Raw genomic sequence first — 16,332 nt, 5'->3', positions numbered from 1 at the left:
CCTGGATATAACCTAAGAAAAACTACCACAACCATAAGAAATTGCTCCAGTTTTCAACAAAATATCAAGTAAGGAGCAATATGCCAATGTCATCAGCAGCGTTCGTGAAAGTACTAAGCACACACAAGTGCATACACTGTCTAGAGCCTAGGTGCAAATCACAAAGCCCACGCCTGATTGAAGTAGAGCACATATTTTTAAATTAATGTATAATCACAAAATATACAATAAAAAAGTTTTAAAAGCAGGGTGGTAATACATTAGCCTATTAACGTAATTTATTTGAGTATTATGACATGAGAATCATGTAATCGAACTAGGATGCTTAGGCGTTACTCTTGTATATGTCCCCGTATACTTAGGATCTTACCTGTTCTTATGATCAAAAAAGGAAGGAATCACGTAATCAACTAATTACATAAAATTTAGGAAGTTTTAGTCAAACAATCCTGTGTTATGGGGTACTTAGGTCTAAGATCCTGTAAAATTTCTGAGAAATAAGCCTATGTAGTATAAGTTAATTAGAAAGAAGACCCTCCGTTAATTTTGTTGTCCTTCACAGATTGGCACGTCAAATTTAATATTTTAAAATAATTAGATTAATCTCCCAAAAAGTACAATAAATAAAATTTTATAGTAGAAAGAGATTTTTTATTTAAAAATATCAAACATGAAACAAAAAAACACTAGCACCAATACTAGGCCACCACGAGCTTTAATTAAACATTGCATTTTATATAATTCATTTTATATAATTCTCTTGTGCTTTTTACTTAATGCACGTATATGAATACTTGATAGCTACTCATAAAAAAAATATACATGGTAGCCATAATCAAATTAAAGTTCATGGTTGAATCAAACATGTATAAAAAAGGCCATAACCAAAAGAGCTCGAGAATGACTTCAATGTTAAAATAAACTATCAAATATCAATCCATTTACAAAGCCAACTTGGACTATTATATTGAGTTCAAAGCATAAACGTCACATGTGACAACATGTGGTATCATGGTACATAAATGATCTTCAATATCAACTAAGCACTTAAGAATATTTGTTTACATCATTGTTTAGGTCGTGAAATGATAATTTTATAATTTTCTTTTTCAAAAAATTACAAAAGCTTCATTTTCTATGTTGTAAGTGTTAAATATTTTAATATGAACGTTAATAATCGGATCTTCGATTTTCTATGATCCACAATAATAAAATAATCATAATTGAAAGACATACATTTTTCCATGTCTACTTCGATGAAGAATTTTACTGACTACGAGAGAATAATTGCCTTAACAACCAAGTTTACACCTAATCCGATCCGACCCGCTCTATTTATGCTACCAAACCAAATTGACCCGACCTGATTAAAATAGACTCGGGTCGAACTAGTATGACCCGACCTTTACCAAACAAAAAAACACCTAACTTTCTGCAGATCGATGTATCTCAGATCTAAGCCTCAAATTACAATATCAATCTCCATCGATCTCAGATTCTTCTCAATCTCAAGAAAAAATCCCAAAAAACAAAAAATGAAAAGAGCAAACTTTGCATAAGTCATTCGGATGCAGTCGTTTGCAAAAGCAGTAGTAGCAAACAAGAATAGTAGATATTCAGTCTTCCTCCTCGCCCTCATTCTCTACAATGTTGAAGTAAACATTCCTGTCCTTGTTGGAAGCAATCACCCGAAACCAGTCCCACACATTGTGCTTCTTCAAGTACTTGAGATACCTTTTAGAGAAGTTGCTGTCAGAGGTGATAGAGATTTTGCTCTTTTCGCAGACGACAGTGATGGATTCACAGAGAGCACCGGCCTTGCCTCCAACCTTGATCCCTGGAGGAACTTCTCAAGTGAGGCAAGATCCATGATCTTTTCCTCAATCGGCTTCGCACAGTCAATCATGAATGTGGCTCCCTTCTTCTTCCCCTTTGGTCCCACCTCTGTTGCCCCGCTACTCACTTTCGCTGTGATTCTTCACTCCACAGACACAAGAGATAAGGGAAGGGTTTTCCACTCAGGACTTGGAGTTGGGGGTGGCTAGGGTTTGATAAGTTTGTATTTATATTCGGACGGGTTGACACTAACGTAAACAACCCGCGTAACTAGTCGAGTTGGAAACCGATCAAATAATGAACCGATAAAAGCCGGGTCGGGCCGGGTCATTTTAAACGGGTCCAACGGGTTTTCGGGTAATCTGCACAGCCTTAGCTAGAGGCACAATGATGTTATAAGTGAGAACCCTTAATCCCTCAATACTATTTATAGACTTCTAGCCATCAAGAAATCTAGAGACTTTGTGTCCCACTGTGATTAGATATAGAGTTAATTTTATCTCATTGGCGTTAATCTTATCCCATTGTGACTCATCAATTAAGTGATAAGTATTGTCCTATTTTAAACCCATCAGGATATGGGTGTGTGGGACATAGGGTTTAAATAAAACTTTTACATTCTCTCACTTGGCCCCGTACGCCTATAAATTAATATTTTTCGTTCATGGGTTTATTACAAAAAATTAATCATATTGCGCTAATTCATTTTCAGAAAACTTTCATAGCTTAGAATACTTTACATGAATTCGAGAATATCAATGTCAAACCAGCTACCAACGCGAGTCATGGTGATCCTCTGTTATATGACCAATAAATTTCCTTCCATGTACCACAACACCAATAACTTAATTCAATACGGTTTTTAATTGGGACAATTAAGGCTAACATTGTAATGCCTTGGGTTCCAATTCATGTCTATTGTAGACATTATCTTGTCATCATTCATCCACACCATTTAATATAAATATAAAGTGGAAAGACAAGAAAACAAAAACAACCATAATAGATATCTTTCAAAGTCCAGTAACAAAATACTTAGCATATCAATGATCAATTTAACATTTTTTTAAGAAGATGACGGTACCCGAATTTTATTAATTGCCCTCGCTTATGGTGGAGGAATACCGTGGTAACAATCAGGACACTTGGGATTTACAGATATTCAAAAAAACCATCCCATTCATCAAAACTAATATAATAAAAAAACCTATACAATAAGCTAAACCAATAAAACAATCAACCAATCTAAACAAGCCTATTATATAAATCAGAACCAACAAAACAAAATACCAACAAAACCAACAAACTCTAATAAAAACGTAATGAAGGCAATCCTAAATAGTCCATACAAATTAAACCTGTCAACCTTCGAGGAATTTCCCCAAACCTGTAAAATTTGACCCTGTCGTCCCTTGTTCAGCCAACCAAACAGCCACTTGATTTCCTTCTTTGAAAATATGATTCATGGAACAAGTTAAAGAAGCCATGATGTAACGCCCGTCCTTGTGGTGGGACTTTTTCTAAAATATTTTTATAAAAAGGACAACGGGAATTACCGTCCTGTTTAAAACTTTTCACTTGCATCCCCAGGGTGCGAGACTCTACGTTTATAATTAAAATGTGCTTTGATCATAAAAGAGGGTTACAGCGGAAAACATAAATCTTATAATAAAAAGGCCTCGTACGTTTAAAACTCGTGCCTAGACTTCCATGCTCTTCCCCATGGGCCGTGTCCGTCCTGATCGTGCAGTTCCTGTGAGGGGGAGGGACATGCATAAAAACTAAAATGAGTCGAAGACTCGTAAGCATTACTTCATACGGTTAAAATATAACAACATAGGTTTTCATTCATGCATTCATCATTCGTACATACTATTACGTGCGTGCCTACGTGTCTTGTGTGCGTTCGTTTGAAAACGTCACTGGACGGGGCTTTTCTTTTAAAAGGCTTTCCTCTATTTAAAACGTGTCCCCCGTCACTGCCTTCATTTCTTCAAGAGTCGGTGTACGGGGTTTTACTTTAAAAAGGGCTTTCTCGTCGTAAAACGTTTCCCCCGTCAGTGCCTTCATTTCTTAAAGAGCCCGTGCTCTTGTGCTCTTGTGCATACATGTGCCTTCGTGCGTTCGTGCGTGCGTGCGTACATCCATTCTTTCTTATCGCTTTCATAGGCCAGTACACACAATTACGCCCCGTGTGTTTGGGGTTAGCGGTCTTCCTTTGGACCCGGATTCCGCCCGTGGCCACGGGTTGGGAACCCCTTTTCATAGGGGGCAGCACTGGGTGCACTTCCAGCGCTACTTACCCGGCATTGCAATCTGCCCATTCATCGGTACCCTTTCGTTCATGTATTCATGTGGCCATTACGTGTCTTCATACATTCATGCTTTCGTTTTCTTTCTTTCTTTCTTTTCATTCGTTCGTTCATGTCAGCTCAAAGGAGCTAAAGCTTTCATTCGGTTCGTTCTTTCATTTAACAGTCATTTCTTTTCATGAGAAAACATTTCTTTTCGTGAGAAAATATCGTTTGGGGCGTAAGCCCGAAAATGGTCTTTCCGTTTTCTTTTTCAATTTCATTTCAGCTCTATCTTCTCTTTAACAAAGAACATACATGGGCTTAAGCGTCAGCTTCCGTGGCATCCTATAAGTGTCACCTTGAACGTCGTCAATCATGGCATCCGCGAGTATCACCTCGTGGTGCACATGAGAGCGTCGATTCGTAGGATTCACAAAAGCATCTGCTTTCATGCCTTTCATGCATCTTCATCAGTTTATGGATTTTTCTTAGAAAATACATACAATAGATACAGCGTATAGTCATCCATTCACATGCGTACAATTAATACTTTGGGGTGCGTAAAAAGGGGCTGCCAATGAGGGGCCGTATATACTTATACTTTTGAACATTTAGCATTTTCTTTCTTAAAACGTTTTTAGTCTTTTCGTGAGCATTTTAAAGGAAAAGCGTTTCTTGTATCTTTGATAACTCTAGAAGAGTATGAACGTAACACTTACCTGGACTCCATGCTACTTGCATGTCATTCAGTCCATTCGCGTGCTTGTCAGATGGCAACCTACATGCATACACATAACCTTAGCATCATTCTCTATCTAATGCATAAGTAACTTAAACTATAAATAGAACTACGCTATACTTAGAACACTCTCCTTCTATCCCATGCACTTACGTGCCCTTCACTAGATTAGACCCTTCGGGGACCACTTATGGTCACCACAACTTCCAACTCAAAGTCTTGTCTCGAGTGCTCATCCACTAAAGTGAACCCCTTATTCACCTTAGGATTAAGACACTAGGACATTCGTCTTACTCTTCTTACAACCACATTCGACGCATGATTCCGACCGATGGAATCACACATCTCAATCCTAACGATGCATCCGTCACTATCTTTATGCATCTTGGCCCACACTAAATCCTCATTCCCATCCAGAAAGACACATGGCTCTAAGCCAACTCTGAGGCTTAGTACCGTGCAACTATGCTCGTGACAGATTACCCATTACATATGGTGAATCCGTCCGGCACGTATCTCTCACCATGTTACACAGGTACCTTACCCCTTTTATCACCTAAGATCAACGTATATAATACGTTGATCACCTGTTCGTAGGGACAAGGGCCATATTCCGATACCAATCTTCTCTTGACCCAGCTAGCATGACACTTCACGCTACCCGTCCCTTTTGACAGTTCATCCCAACACTTAACACGACAAGACTCCAGCCATAACTACGTTTCATGTCACGTTATATAGCTCGAGATTGCTCCAGTGCTACACCGTGACCTTGTCGTGTTACCTAACATTCTACTACATCACTCCTGACTCATCACGAGTACGGTTCCTCACGTACTCCCGTCACATCGTGACATCTCGTCACGTTCCCATTACGCCATTTCTACACTTTAACACTTCACCCATCATAAGTATGACTTCCAAGAACCACGTCACTTCGTGACGTTGCCCAGTCATGCTTCCGCTGCGTACTCTTACACTTATTCCACTACTTCACCCATCACAAGCACGACTGTCAATAGTCATGTCACTTCGTGACATTTCCCAGTCATGCTTCCGCTGCGCACTCTTATACTTGTTCCGCTACTTTGCGCATACTCCTGGCCATAAGTCCATCACAGTGACACCTGTCACTTCAGACTACAGGCTACGCCATAACTACTTCGGGACACTGTTTCACAGTTCCCGACGCTATCCATCACGTTCCACGCCCATCAATCACATAGCCATCCTTATCTCTACGACACGCCACACGGAGTGTCGCTGCTACGTGGAGTACACTCCACGTATACTCCCTTCATACACACCACGTTACCATTATGGCATACCTACCATATGGTACATCACTCCATCACAGGGGGTACGTTCCACTCGTACTCCCTTTACATACGCTCCATCACCACTATGGCCTACACGCCATATGGTGCATCCCCAGTCATATGGAGTGCATTCCACATGCACTCCATCTATACACACCATATCACCACTATGGCATGGCCGCCATATGGTACATCATTATATCACATGGAGTACACTCATCGTGTACTCCCTTCATACACACTACGGCACATCACCACTATGGCATACACGCCATATGATGTATCTCACCATCTCATGGAGTACATTCCACATGTACTCTCCACATACATACCACATCACCAATATGGCATACACGCCATATGGTGCATCGTCCACCACATAGAGTACATTCTACAGGTACTCCTCTTACACGCACTACGTCACTGAGTACACTCCACTTGTACTCATCCCGTTCCACAATACGCCAGGAGGGTATATTTTACATATACTCTCCTTGTCTCGCATTACACCACACATAAAGTACACACAGCGTGTACTATTCCCATCCCATATGCCACATCACCATTATGGCATATCCGCCACATGGTGCATTACTCCACCACATAGAGTACACTCCACGTGTACTCCTCACATATACTATACCCCACACAGAGTACACCCATCGTGTACTCCCTTCATACACATCACGGCATGTCACCATTATGGCGTACCCGCCATATGGTGCATCTCACCATCACATGGTGTACATTCCATTTGTACTCCCTACATATACAACACGCCACAGGCACACAGAGTACACTCAGTGTGCACCGTATCCATTCCACATACACCATGCCACCATTACAGCACATATTTCCCAATCGCACTACACAGCACACTTCCCAATTACGCCCAACACATCACAGTACACTACAGGGCACGATGCACCTCCATACAATACAGATAAGCCCAACACTTCACTACACAGAATGCCCAACACTTCATCACAATGCCTCAACTCCACAAATACTAACAGCACAGTCCACAACCTAGTCAACTAATCAATATCCAACATAATTAATAAGGGATAGAGGGTTATACCATCGACGGGATAACCCGTGCGTTGCTCGTTGACCGTCATAGCCGATGATGTCGGAAGAGTCGTACGTGGCGGCTAACTCACGTACGGTGACTATTTAGGCGTTTAGACTAGGTGTGGTCTTGGAAAGGCTCGTGATAGCCTTGTGATGATGGTAAAGAGCATAACATGGCAGATCTAGCCATGTACAGTGGCGGTCAATCACACGCAGTGACTGTCCATCACGTGCAGTGATTACCCATCACATAAAGTGATGGTTTAGACCTAGGGCTTGGCTAAAGAAGGTGTGGTGAATCTCGTGGTGGCGTCGAGGTGGCGCCACGGTGGCTCACGGTGGCAGATCTGGCCATTCCATGGAGGAGAAGCCGTGGGAGAGTGAGAGAGAGTGTGCTCTCGTGGGTGGCAGATCGGGGCCAATGGAGGTCGGGTTGGCTTGGTGGCGGCCTGAGGAGGCTGGACATGGCGGTCATCAGCCATGGGTGGCGGTGCATGGTGGTGCACGGCGTGCAACCCGTGCGTGAGAGGGGCTCGGCCATGGGTCACATGGAGGAGCTCGGGGAGTGGCCATGGTGTTGCTAGGCGGCTGTGGGTGCTGCGCACGACGGCGCTAGGGGCCGCGCACGATGAAGTCGTGCGTGGGTCTCCTTGTGCGTGCGTGTGTGCGACGGAGGGGAGGTGGCTGCATAATAGAGGCCAAGCTGGGGAGTGGTGGCCGGTGGTAGAGGAAGCTACCGAGGGAGTGGTGGCGTTGGAGGGTGGCGCACGGCGGCGCTAAGCGCACTAAGCCCATACGAGCCGTACAGTCTCGAAATGGAGAAAGGGAGAGCGTGAGGGGGAGAGGTCGGCATGGATGGACTCACCGGAGGGAGAGCAAGCCATTGGTGCCGGCGGTGAGGAAGGGCGACGCACGGTTGGTGCCGGGCTGAGGCCTTAAGCCGTTCGGCTTGGGGTGGGTCTGCGTAGAGAGGGAGGAGAGAGAGGGTTATGGGGAAATGAGAGGGAAAAGAGAGGGGGTCTGGGTATTTAACCCAGTCCTTTCGTTTGGGGATCTACACAGCGATCTAACGACGAAGAATTAAAACACTGATTTGAAGATGCGTAAAACATTAATTTAATTAAAAGCACTTAAAAGAATTAAGGTAAATATTATTTTAAACTAACTTTAGTTTATAAAATAATATTCTTCATCATTAATAGAATGACGGAGTCTCACTTAACATATTTAAAAGGGTTAAACCATTTAATTAATAAAAGTTCTCAACATAATTTAAATCTCATAATATCTTAAATAATTGAAATCATTTTAATAATAATATTAAAATGATTTCCGGCAATTATAATATTTTTGGAGCTCTTTAATAATATTATGATTGTCGTATTTAAGATCAAATCTTAATTCAATAATAATGAAAATACTCTTTATAAATATTTCCAGCATATTTAAAATAATGGGCGTGCCCTAGAAGTCACACGATATCTTTCAAGACACGCCATCATGGTTCAGCACGCATGACGCGGCTCGCAGTCGCTAGTGAGAAAGGCAGATGATCACATTATCTCTGCCTTCAGGATTTGCTTACGTCATCAAGACGAAACATACGTCAGAAGGAGAGAAGCATACGTAAGAAGAAGGAGCTGGGTATTACACATAGGCTCATAGAAGACTTTTAAGGCCTTATGATTTGTCTTTTATCTCTTTTTTTACGCTTATTTTTTTTTTCGATTTTCCCCTTCTTTCATATATAATTATATTGATGCAGTGGTATTTACGTTTCTTTTTTCTCACTTTTCCAATTCTTTCATGTATTGATGCAGTATTTAAGTTTTTTTTTTCACTTTTCCCGTTCTTTCATGTAATGATATAGTGGTATTTTTGTTTAGAATTTTTCTTTTTATTTTTGAAATAGATTGATTACTACTTGATTTAGCTTATATATAATTATGTATATTGAATGATTATTTATTTTATGCTTAAGGATTAAATTTAAATTCATGTTTCATGAGTAGTTGAATTCATATATATCTAACTTTACTTTATATATTGCAATTTGACTTTTAAGTTTAGGTTCATGAATTATGTCTAAATTAAAAACTATCAACTCATTTTTCAAAAGAAAATAAGTTGATAATCCAGAATATTTTTCTAAAATTCCAAAGATTGAACCTGATGAAAACCCTTTTAATTCTTCAATTGTAGAGTCTGAAGAGATTCATTTTACATCTTCAACATTTGATTCTAAAGATGTTGATATATCTTCTCTACAACGAGATATAGGATTACGTCCTCCTATGTAGGACTATCTGTAATAGCCCGCTAGAAATTCAATGGTGAAATTTCTATAGGCTTTATGAAAACACTGTAAGTTTTCACGATTCAACTAATTATTTAGGTTTTAGTCTGTCAACATAGCCAGAGTTATCACTCATTATGGTGCAAGAAGTGCGATTTTATTTATTTGTTATAGTTAGAAGTGTCAGCTTGAAATATGGTCTGCGCCATGAGACTCAATTTTTTATTTAGGATTTTATAGCACAATAATTTCATTTTCAATTTTGGGACGAACTACTTGTTCGAAAACGCATTTTGCTTATTTCGAAGCACTTTGGCATTGATTTTCAATAAATGAATTGCGTAGTTAAGTTTATATGAATATTTAGGATTTTACAGTACAAAGTTTATTTTTCACTTTTCTGGAGTGAATAGTAACCTCTATAGTAGTATGTAGTGTATTGTTTTCAAAATCAGTGTGAAATGTCCAAATTTGGTTACAGAAGTTTTATTTGGACACTTAGTAGGATCTTAACCGCCACTTGGTGAATAGTATTGGACACTTGATACGAAGAGAAACTATGAGATGGATTGTGAAGGAATCAATGTGTGAGATCATGTCACCTAAACAAAACCCTATTCTTTTATTTTTCATTTGATCAACCATTTTGTACCAGACCAAAAAAAGTTTCAACCCTAGTGAAACCTTAAATGGTTGGAATCCAGTTGAAACTCCAAAAATTTTGTTGAAATCAAAATCCTAAATGGTTTCCCAAATCCTAAAGTTGGCCTTCAAACCCTTTTTGATCTGATTTCTAGCATTGTGTTTAATCACTTGATTAAATCACTTCCACATGCTATTAATTTATCAAATTATTTTTATGACATCATTATCCATCCTTTTAAATCTTGAAATTTTGATTGGGCCAAGAAAAATTAGATTTGGACTTGATAACATCCCAAACCCTAACGAAACCCTCTTTAAACCCCAAATTGAAGTCCACTTGGTTGAAGCCCATCAAGGCTCACGAATTTGGCCACCTTGGCAAAAATCCTTGAAGACGTTTCATCCCCCACATGGCAGGCCATCCACTACCATTGGCTGCACCCAATCATGCCTTGATGTGAGAGGGAAAATCCAAATCATCACCCTCCATAGCACACTGCAACAGCAGGCAGTCCTTACCCCTAACTATTTTTCACTTTATGTGACATAGGCACCTCCAATCAAGGGTCATTCAAGCCCATAACTTTCCCCTCTAGAAGTTTAAAGTTGTGCAATACACACTTCACTTCATTTCATCACTTTTTCCCCCCATTCTTAGAGAGAAACCCAAGAGAGCCCTCTTAGGCAGATTTTTGAATCATATTGTATGGCAAGTTTTGACTCTTTGTAAGTATTTTCTTGCAATTACTCCTTCATTAAATTTGTTCTTATTTGAGTTTAGGTTTCTTAGATATCTTATTTGTTTCATTTTGTAGTCATTTGGTCGGTCAAAAGTTGTTTTAACCATAGAAAGGTCATTCTGGACATTAAACTAGAGAGTGTGTTATATTTTGAAGTTTTTGACCAATAATGGACATATCTTGGTCCAAACATTTTATGGAGTGTTGTTAATATGTTTTTATGAATTTTCATTATAGATTTGTTGCATGAATAAAGGTTTTGATGAAATAGTTTCTTAAATCTAGAAACTTAGAAATTAAAAGTAGAAAAACAATTTCTGTTCTAAAAAAATTTGAACATTTCGTGGTTTAATCTTACTCCAATGGCTTTGATGTTTTTATTTGATGATCTTAAACCTCTTTATATGCATGTTAGGGTGTTAGTTTGAAGATATTTATTATTAGTTTCAAATATATGATTTTGCCATGCAAGACGATTTCGGTTAGGCCGAAGATTTGATATTTTTGGGATAGATCCATGTTTTATTGATTTTTTAGTCATATGGTTTTAAGTTTGATGGTTGGATCTTCTTTAGGAAACATTTTTAAACCATATGATGTTTTAGTTTGAAGATCTCATCTTTTTAAGTCATGGATCAAGAGATTGATCAAAGCTAGTTAAAGAAAAGTTTCTATTTTTGGACTAAGTGTATAATCGAAAACTCCAAGTGTTGTTTTGTAATTTTTGGTGAATTTTGTTTAATGATTTGAAACATGGTTGATCTTGGGATAATGTTATAAATTTTTTAGATCTAATATTTGATTTTTTGAAATTCTTGGAGATGTTTTAATTTAGGTCAAAACTTGTGATTCAATGGTTTGCCTTTTTAGTTAAAAAGTTTGGATCTTTTTACTAAAAATTTTGGTGGTGATGATTAGAATCTCTTTTTAATGGATGTTTAAGTATATTTTTCAACTTAAGATATGAAGATCTTTGTTGTAAAATTTTGGTTTAATTATGAGTTTTGAAGTTTGAAGAATTGTAACAAAACTGAAGAGAAATGACCTATGGATGTTTCGGACATAGTGAGTTTTTTATAGTTGTGTTTTGTTTTAAATTTTTCTAAGTTTATATTTGAGTTTAGGACAAAATTTACATGATTTTGGTTATTTTTGGAGTTAGGATGCAAAATCCTTAAATTAGCGGAAAAATTATCATTTTTTCACATATTTCTAATTGTTAGTGAATAAATTTCTAACTTTTAGAATTAGTATTCATATTTCCTCATAAGCGTGCTTAAATTCTCGTAGAACGCGATGATCCATGTATGTTAGCTTTTAATTTACTATTAGTTTAATATGCATGGGTGATAAGTAAAGGGACTACAGTGTATATATGCATGTTATCAAATGTGCCATGCCATGCCAAGTCAATATATATTTATCTGTTACATATAATTTATTCTGTCATGAATTATTCATCTGTTACACTAGATATTCTGTCACGTATTGCTATACATTGCAATACCTGGCAAATTTGTCATGTTAAGTATGCAATTTATTACATGCATGTCATGTCATGTAATATTCATTGATGTAAGTATGTCATGTTAAGTATGTTGTATGTTATATGTTATGGCATGTTACGAAATGTTTCTTTCTCAAATAAGTTATGTCTTTTGAGTTACGTTCATGTCATATTGTGCTACGTCAGGACTTCTGTCATTTCATATTCCAGTTATGTTTCATCTCGAATATAATTTGTATATTTCGAGAACAATCATGTCAAGTTAAGTTCATGTCATCAGTTAAGTTGTACTATGGTCAAGGATGATATACGCTGTTTGGTATTGCGGTCAAGGCTTATGCACTTCTGAGTACTAAGGTGAATGAGTATATTCTACCGTACTACAGAAGGCTATATCAATTAAATTATACTATAATCAATGATGATATGCTCTACATAGTAATGTAACCTTATGTTACATGTCCCAATGCTTCAGATGTCTATCCGATCTCAAATGGAATTTGGGGGCGTCACACTATCTAGTCAATCAACGTGATGAAATAAGAAGAGCTTACTTGAAAATAGGTACATATCAAATATGTCTATCAAAATATATATTTTCTGGTTCTGAAAAGCATCCTCACTGCTTTAAAAACTTGTGACGTCTCCAAGAGTGGACGAACATCTGAAGCGTTAGGACATGCAATACAAGGTTACCTGCCTCAGTTCATAACGTATAAAGGATGCAATGTTCCTAACATGTATCTAGCAATATGTAGTATTCGCAGTGGCTAATTTTTTTTTGTTAGCAACATTATGCACCAATCTAATAATATCTCAAATGCTTAAAACATGATCCGTACATACCAAAAGGATAAACATCTATGATTATAGTACAAGTCTTAGAACACTGTAATCTCAAAATATGGGAGACTGAGCTCCATAATTATAACATCAAAATATAACTATGAGGCTAGTTGGTCGAGTTACTCGCATAACTCGGTTAACGATGCCATAATACTATCCAAAAATCTAACTAAGGAAGCCACAAGCATCACGTCACATCAGGGTCACCTAATCAACTTCCTCCAATCAGCCAGGCTTCGTTCCCTCTCCTCGACCTGACACATCTCCTACCATTTGAGAGGAATGTTAGTTAGAACTATTACGGTGAGATTTGAATGCAAATCTAAGCAAGTTAATAGAGAACTTCCACATAGCTTAATGAAGCATGTATGGCAGTAAAAGCATGAATACATAATCAAAGTTATAAGCAAGCATAAAATAACTTGTCATGTAACATGACTTGAACTGAAATGTGAACTAAACTTAAAACTTGACATGACATGAACTTGATCTGAATAAAATGAACTTGCACTGAAACATAGACACGTGAACTTGAACATGATTGAACATAAACATGATGAAACATGATTGTATGTGAACTTGAGACATGAACTGAACGCTTACTTGAGCTTGAATAACATGAACTTGAACTTGAATAACATGAGCTTGAATGTGAAATATATAAACTTGAAATCTTGTTCAATAAACTAACTTGAGCATGAACGTGAACATGAATTGTGACAATCAAAATGATTTCGTCAGTTGTTTTCTCAAGAATAGTGAATAATTAAAGTGATTCCGCCCAACATATTCCGTTAGAGATACTCAGACAATCATAATAATTACACCATGAATATTTTAAAATAGATACCCTAACAATCAAGATGATTATGCCAAGAGTATATAGTAATACTTTGACAATCAGAATGATTACGTCAGGAGCATTTGAGTAGAGGTATTTTAAAAATAAAAATAATTACGCTGAAAGTACCTCACCAGAATTATAAATAGAGATACTCGGATAATTATAATGATTACATCACGAGTATCCCAGGTAAGACTGACTAAGAAAATATTGTTTTATAGACACTATATACTCGAGACATGACGTTACTTGAAATGAAATGACAGATGAAATGACATACGTAACGTGACATATACGTGAGATGCATGACTTGACGTAACATGAAATAGATAAAGAATTCGTAACATGGAAAAACGTGTTTCTAAAACTTAGAACTTAATTACTAACAATTAGAAATATGGAAAAATGCTAACTTAGAACAAAATTACCATTTTACCTTCTATATATGGGAAAATGATCATTTTACTCTTAACTTAAAAATTTTGCATCCTAACTCCAAAAACTACCAAAATTTATATACCTCATGTAAATTTTATCTTAAACTCAAATATCAAATCAGAAAAATTTAAAACTAAACACAACCATGAAAACTCTATAGGAGCTGAAACTTACATAGGCTTTTCTCTTATTTTGTTGCAATTCTTTCAAATCCAAAACTCACGATTAAACCGAAATTTTACAACAAATATCTTCCTATCCTATGTTTAAAAACATACTTAAATATCCATTAAAATAAATACTAATCATCACCACCAAACGTTTTAGTAAAAAGATTCAAACTTTTTAACCAAAAACAAATTAATGAAACTCAAGTTTTGACCTTATTCAAAACATTTCCAAGAATTTGAAAAAAAAATCAAATTTTACTTCTAACATATTCATAACATCATCTTAAGATTAATCATATTTTAAATCATCAAACAAAAGTCATAAAAAATCACAAACAACATTTGAAGTTTTCGGTTCTACACTTAATCCAAAAGTAGAAACTTTTCCTTAACTAGTTTTGATCAATCTCTTGATCCATGGTTTAAAAAAATGAGATCTTCAAACTAAAATATGATATGGTTTAAAAATGTGTCATAAAGAAGATACAACCATCAAACTTAAAATCACATGGCTAAAAATCAATAAAACATGAATTTAACCCAAAATCATCAAATCTTAGATCTAACCGAAATCCTCTTGCATAGAAAAATCATATCTTTGAAACTAATACTAAATATTTTCAAAACAACATCTTAAAATGCATATAAGAGGTTTAGGATCATCAAATAAAAATATCAAAGCCATTGGAATAAGATTAAACCACGAAATATTCAGACTTTCTCAAAATAGAAACTATTTTTCCACTTCCAGTTTCTAAGTTCCTATATCTAAGAAAATATTTCATCAAAAGTTTTAGTTGTGCAAAAAATCGTCAATGAAAATTCTTAAACATATTTTAAAAATACTCCATAAAATTTTCGGACCAAGATATGTCCATTAGCTTGGTAAATTACTTCAAAATACAACACACTCACCATTTTAAAGTCCAAAATAATCTTTCCATGGTTTAAACTATTTTTGACTGACCAAATCACCACGAAATAAAAATAATAAGAGATCCACGAAAACTAGACTCAAAGAAGAATAACTTTCATGAATGAGTAATCACAATAAAATACTTACAAAGGGTTGTAAATGGCAACTAAAAATGACTCAGAAAACTTCCTGAGAGAGTTACTAAGTATTTCTCTCTAAGAATGGGGATGAGAAATAATGAAATGCAAGGAAAGGTGTTTTGCACACCTTTAGACTTCTGTAGGGTGAGTTATGGGCTTGAATGATCCTTGAAAGATGGTGCTTAGGTCACAGAAAGATAAGAATAGTGGATGAAGAGTGGGTTGTTGCCTCTGCCTTCTAGAAGGGGTGTGATGAGGTGACTTTTTCCCCTCACATCATGCACAACTTTGGAATGTCATGAGCAATGGATGGTCAGACATGGGTGGGTGGAAACTTCCTCAAAAAATTTTGCCAAGGTGGCCAAAATTCGTGGGCCTTATAGGCCTCAACCAAGTGAGCTTTAATTTGAGATTTAAAGAGAGTTTGATTAGGATTTGAGATTCTATCAAGCTCAAAACCAATTTTTCTTGGTCCAATCAAAATTAAAAGGTTTAAAAAATTGGATAATAATGTCATAACATGAATTT

General features: G+C 36.9%; 1 pseudogene; it reads right to left on the bottom strand.

Moving 5' to 3' along the window:
* Positions 1 to 1,616: 1,616 nt before the first annotated feature.
* LOC118348619 lies at positions 1,617 to 2,623 on the bottom strand (annotated as a pseudogene).
* Between the last annotated feature and the right edge of the window lie 13,709 nt (positions 2,624 to 16,332).

Source organism: Juglans regia, chromosome 6 (genome assembly GCF_001411555.2).
Source record: "Juglans regia cultivar Chandler chromosome 6, Walnut 2.0, whole genome shotgun sequence".
NCBI classification, from domain to species: domain Eukaryota; kingdom Viridiplantae; phylum Streptophyta; class Magnoliopsida; order Fagales; family Juglandaceae; genus Juglans; species Juglans regia.
The sequence above is the reverse complement of the archived record's forward strand: the minus strand, read 5'-3'. Positions and strand labels throughout refer to the sequence as shown.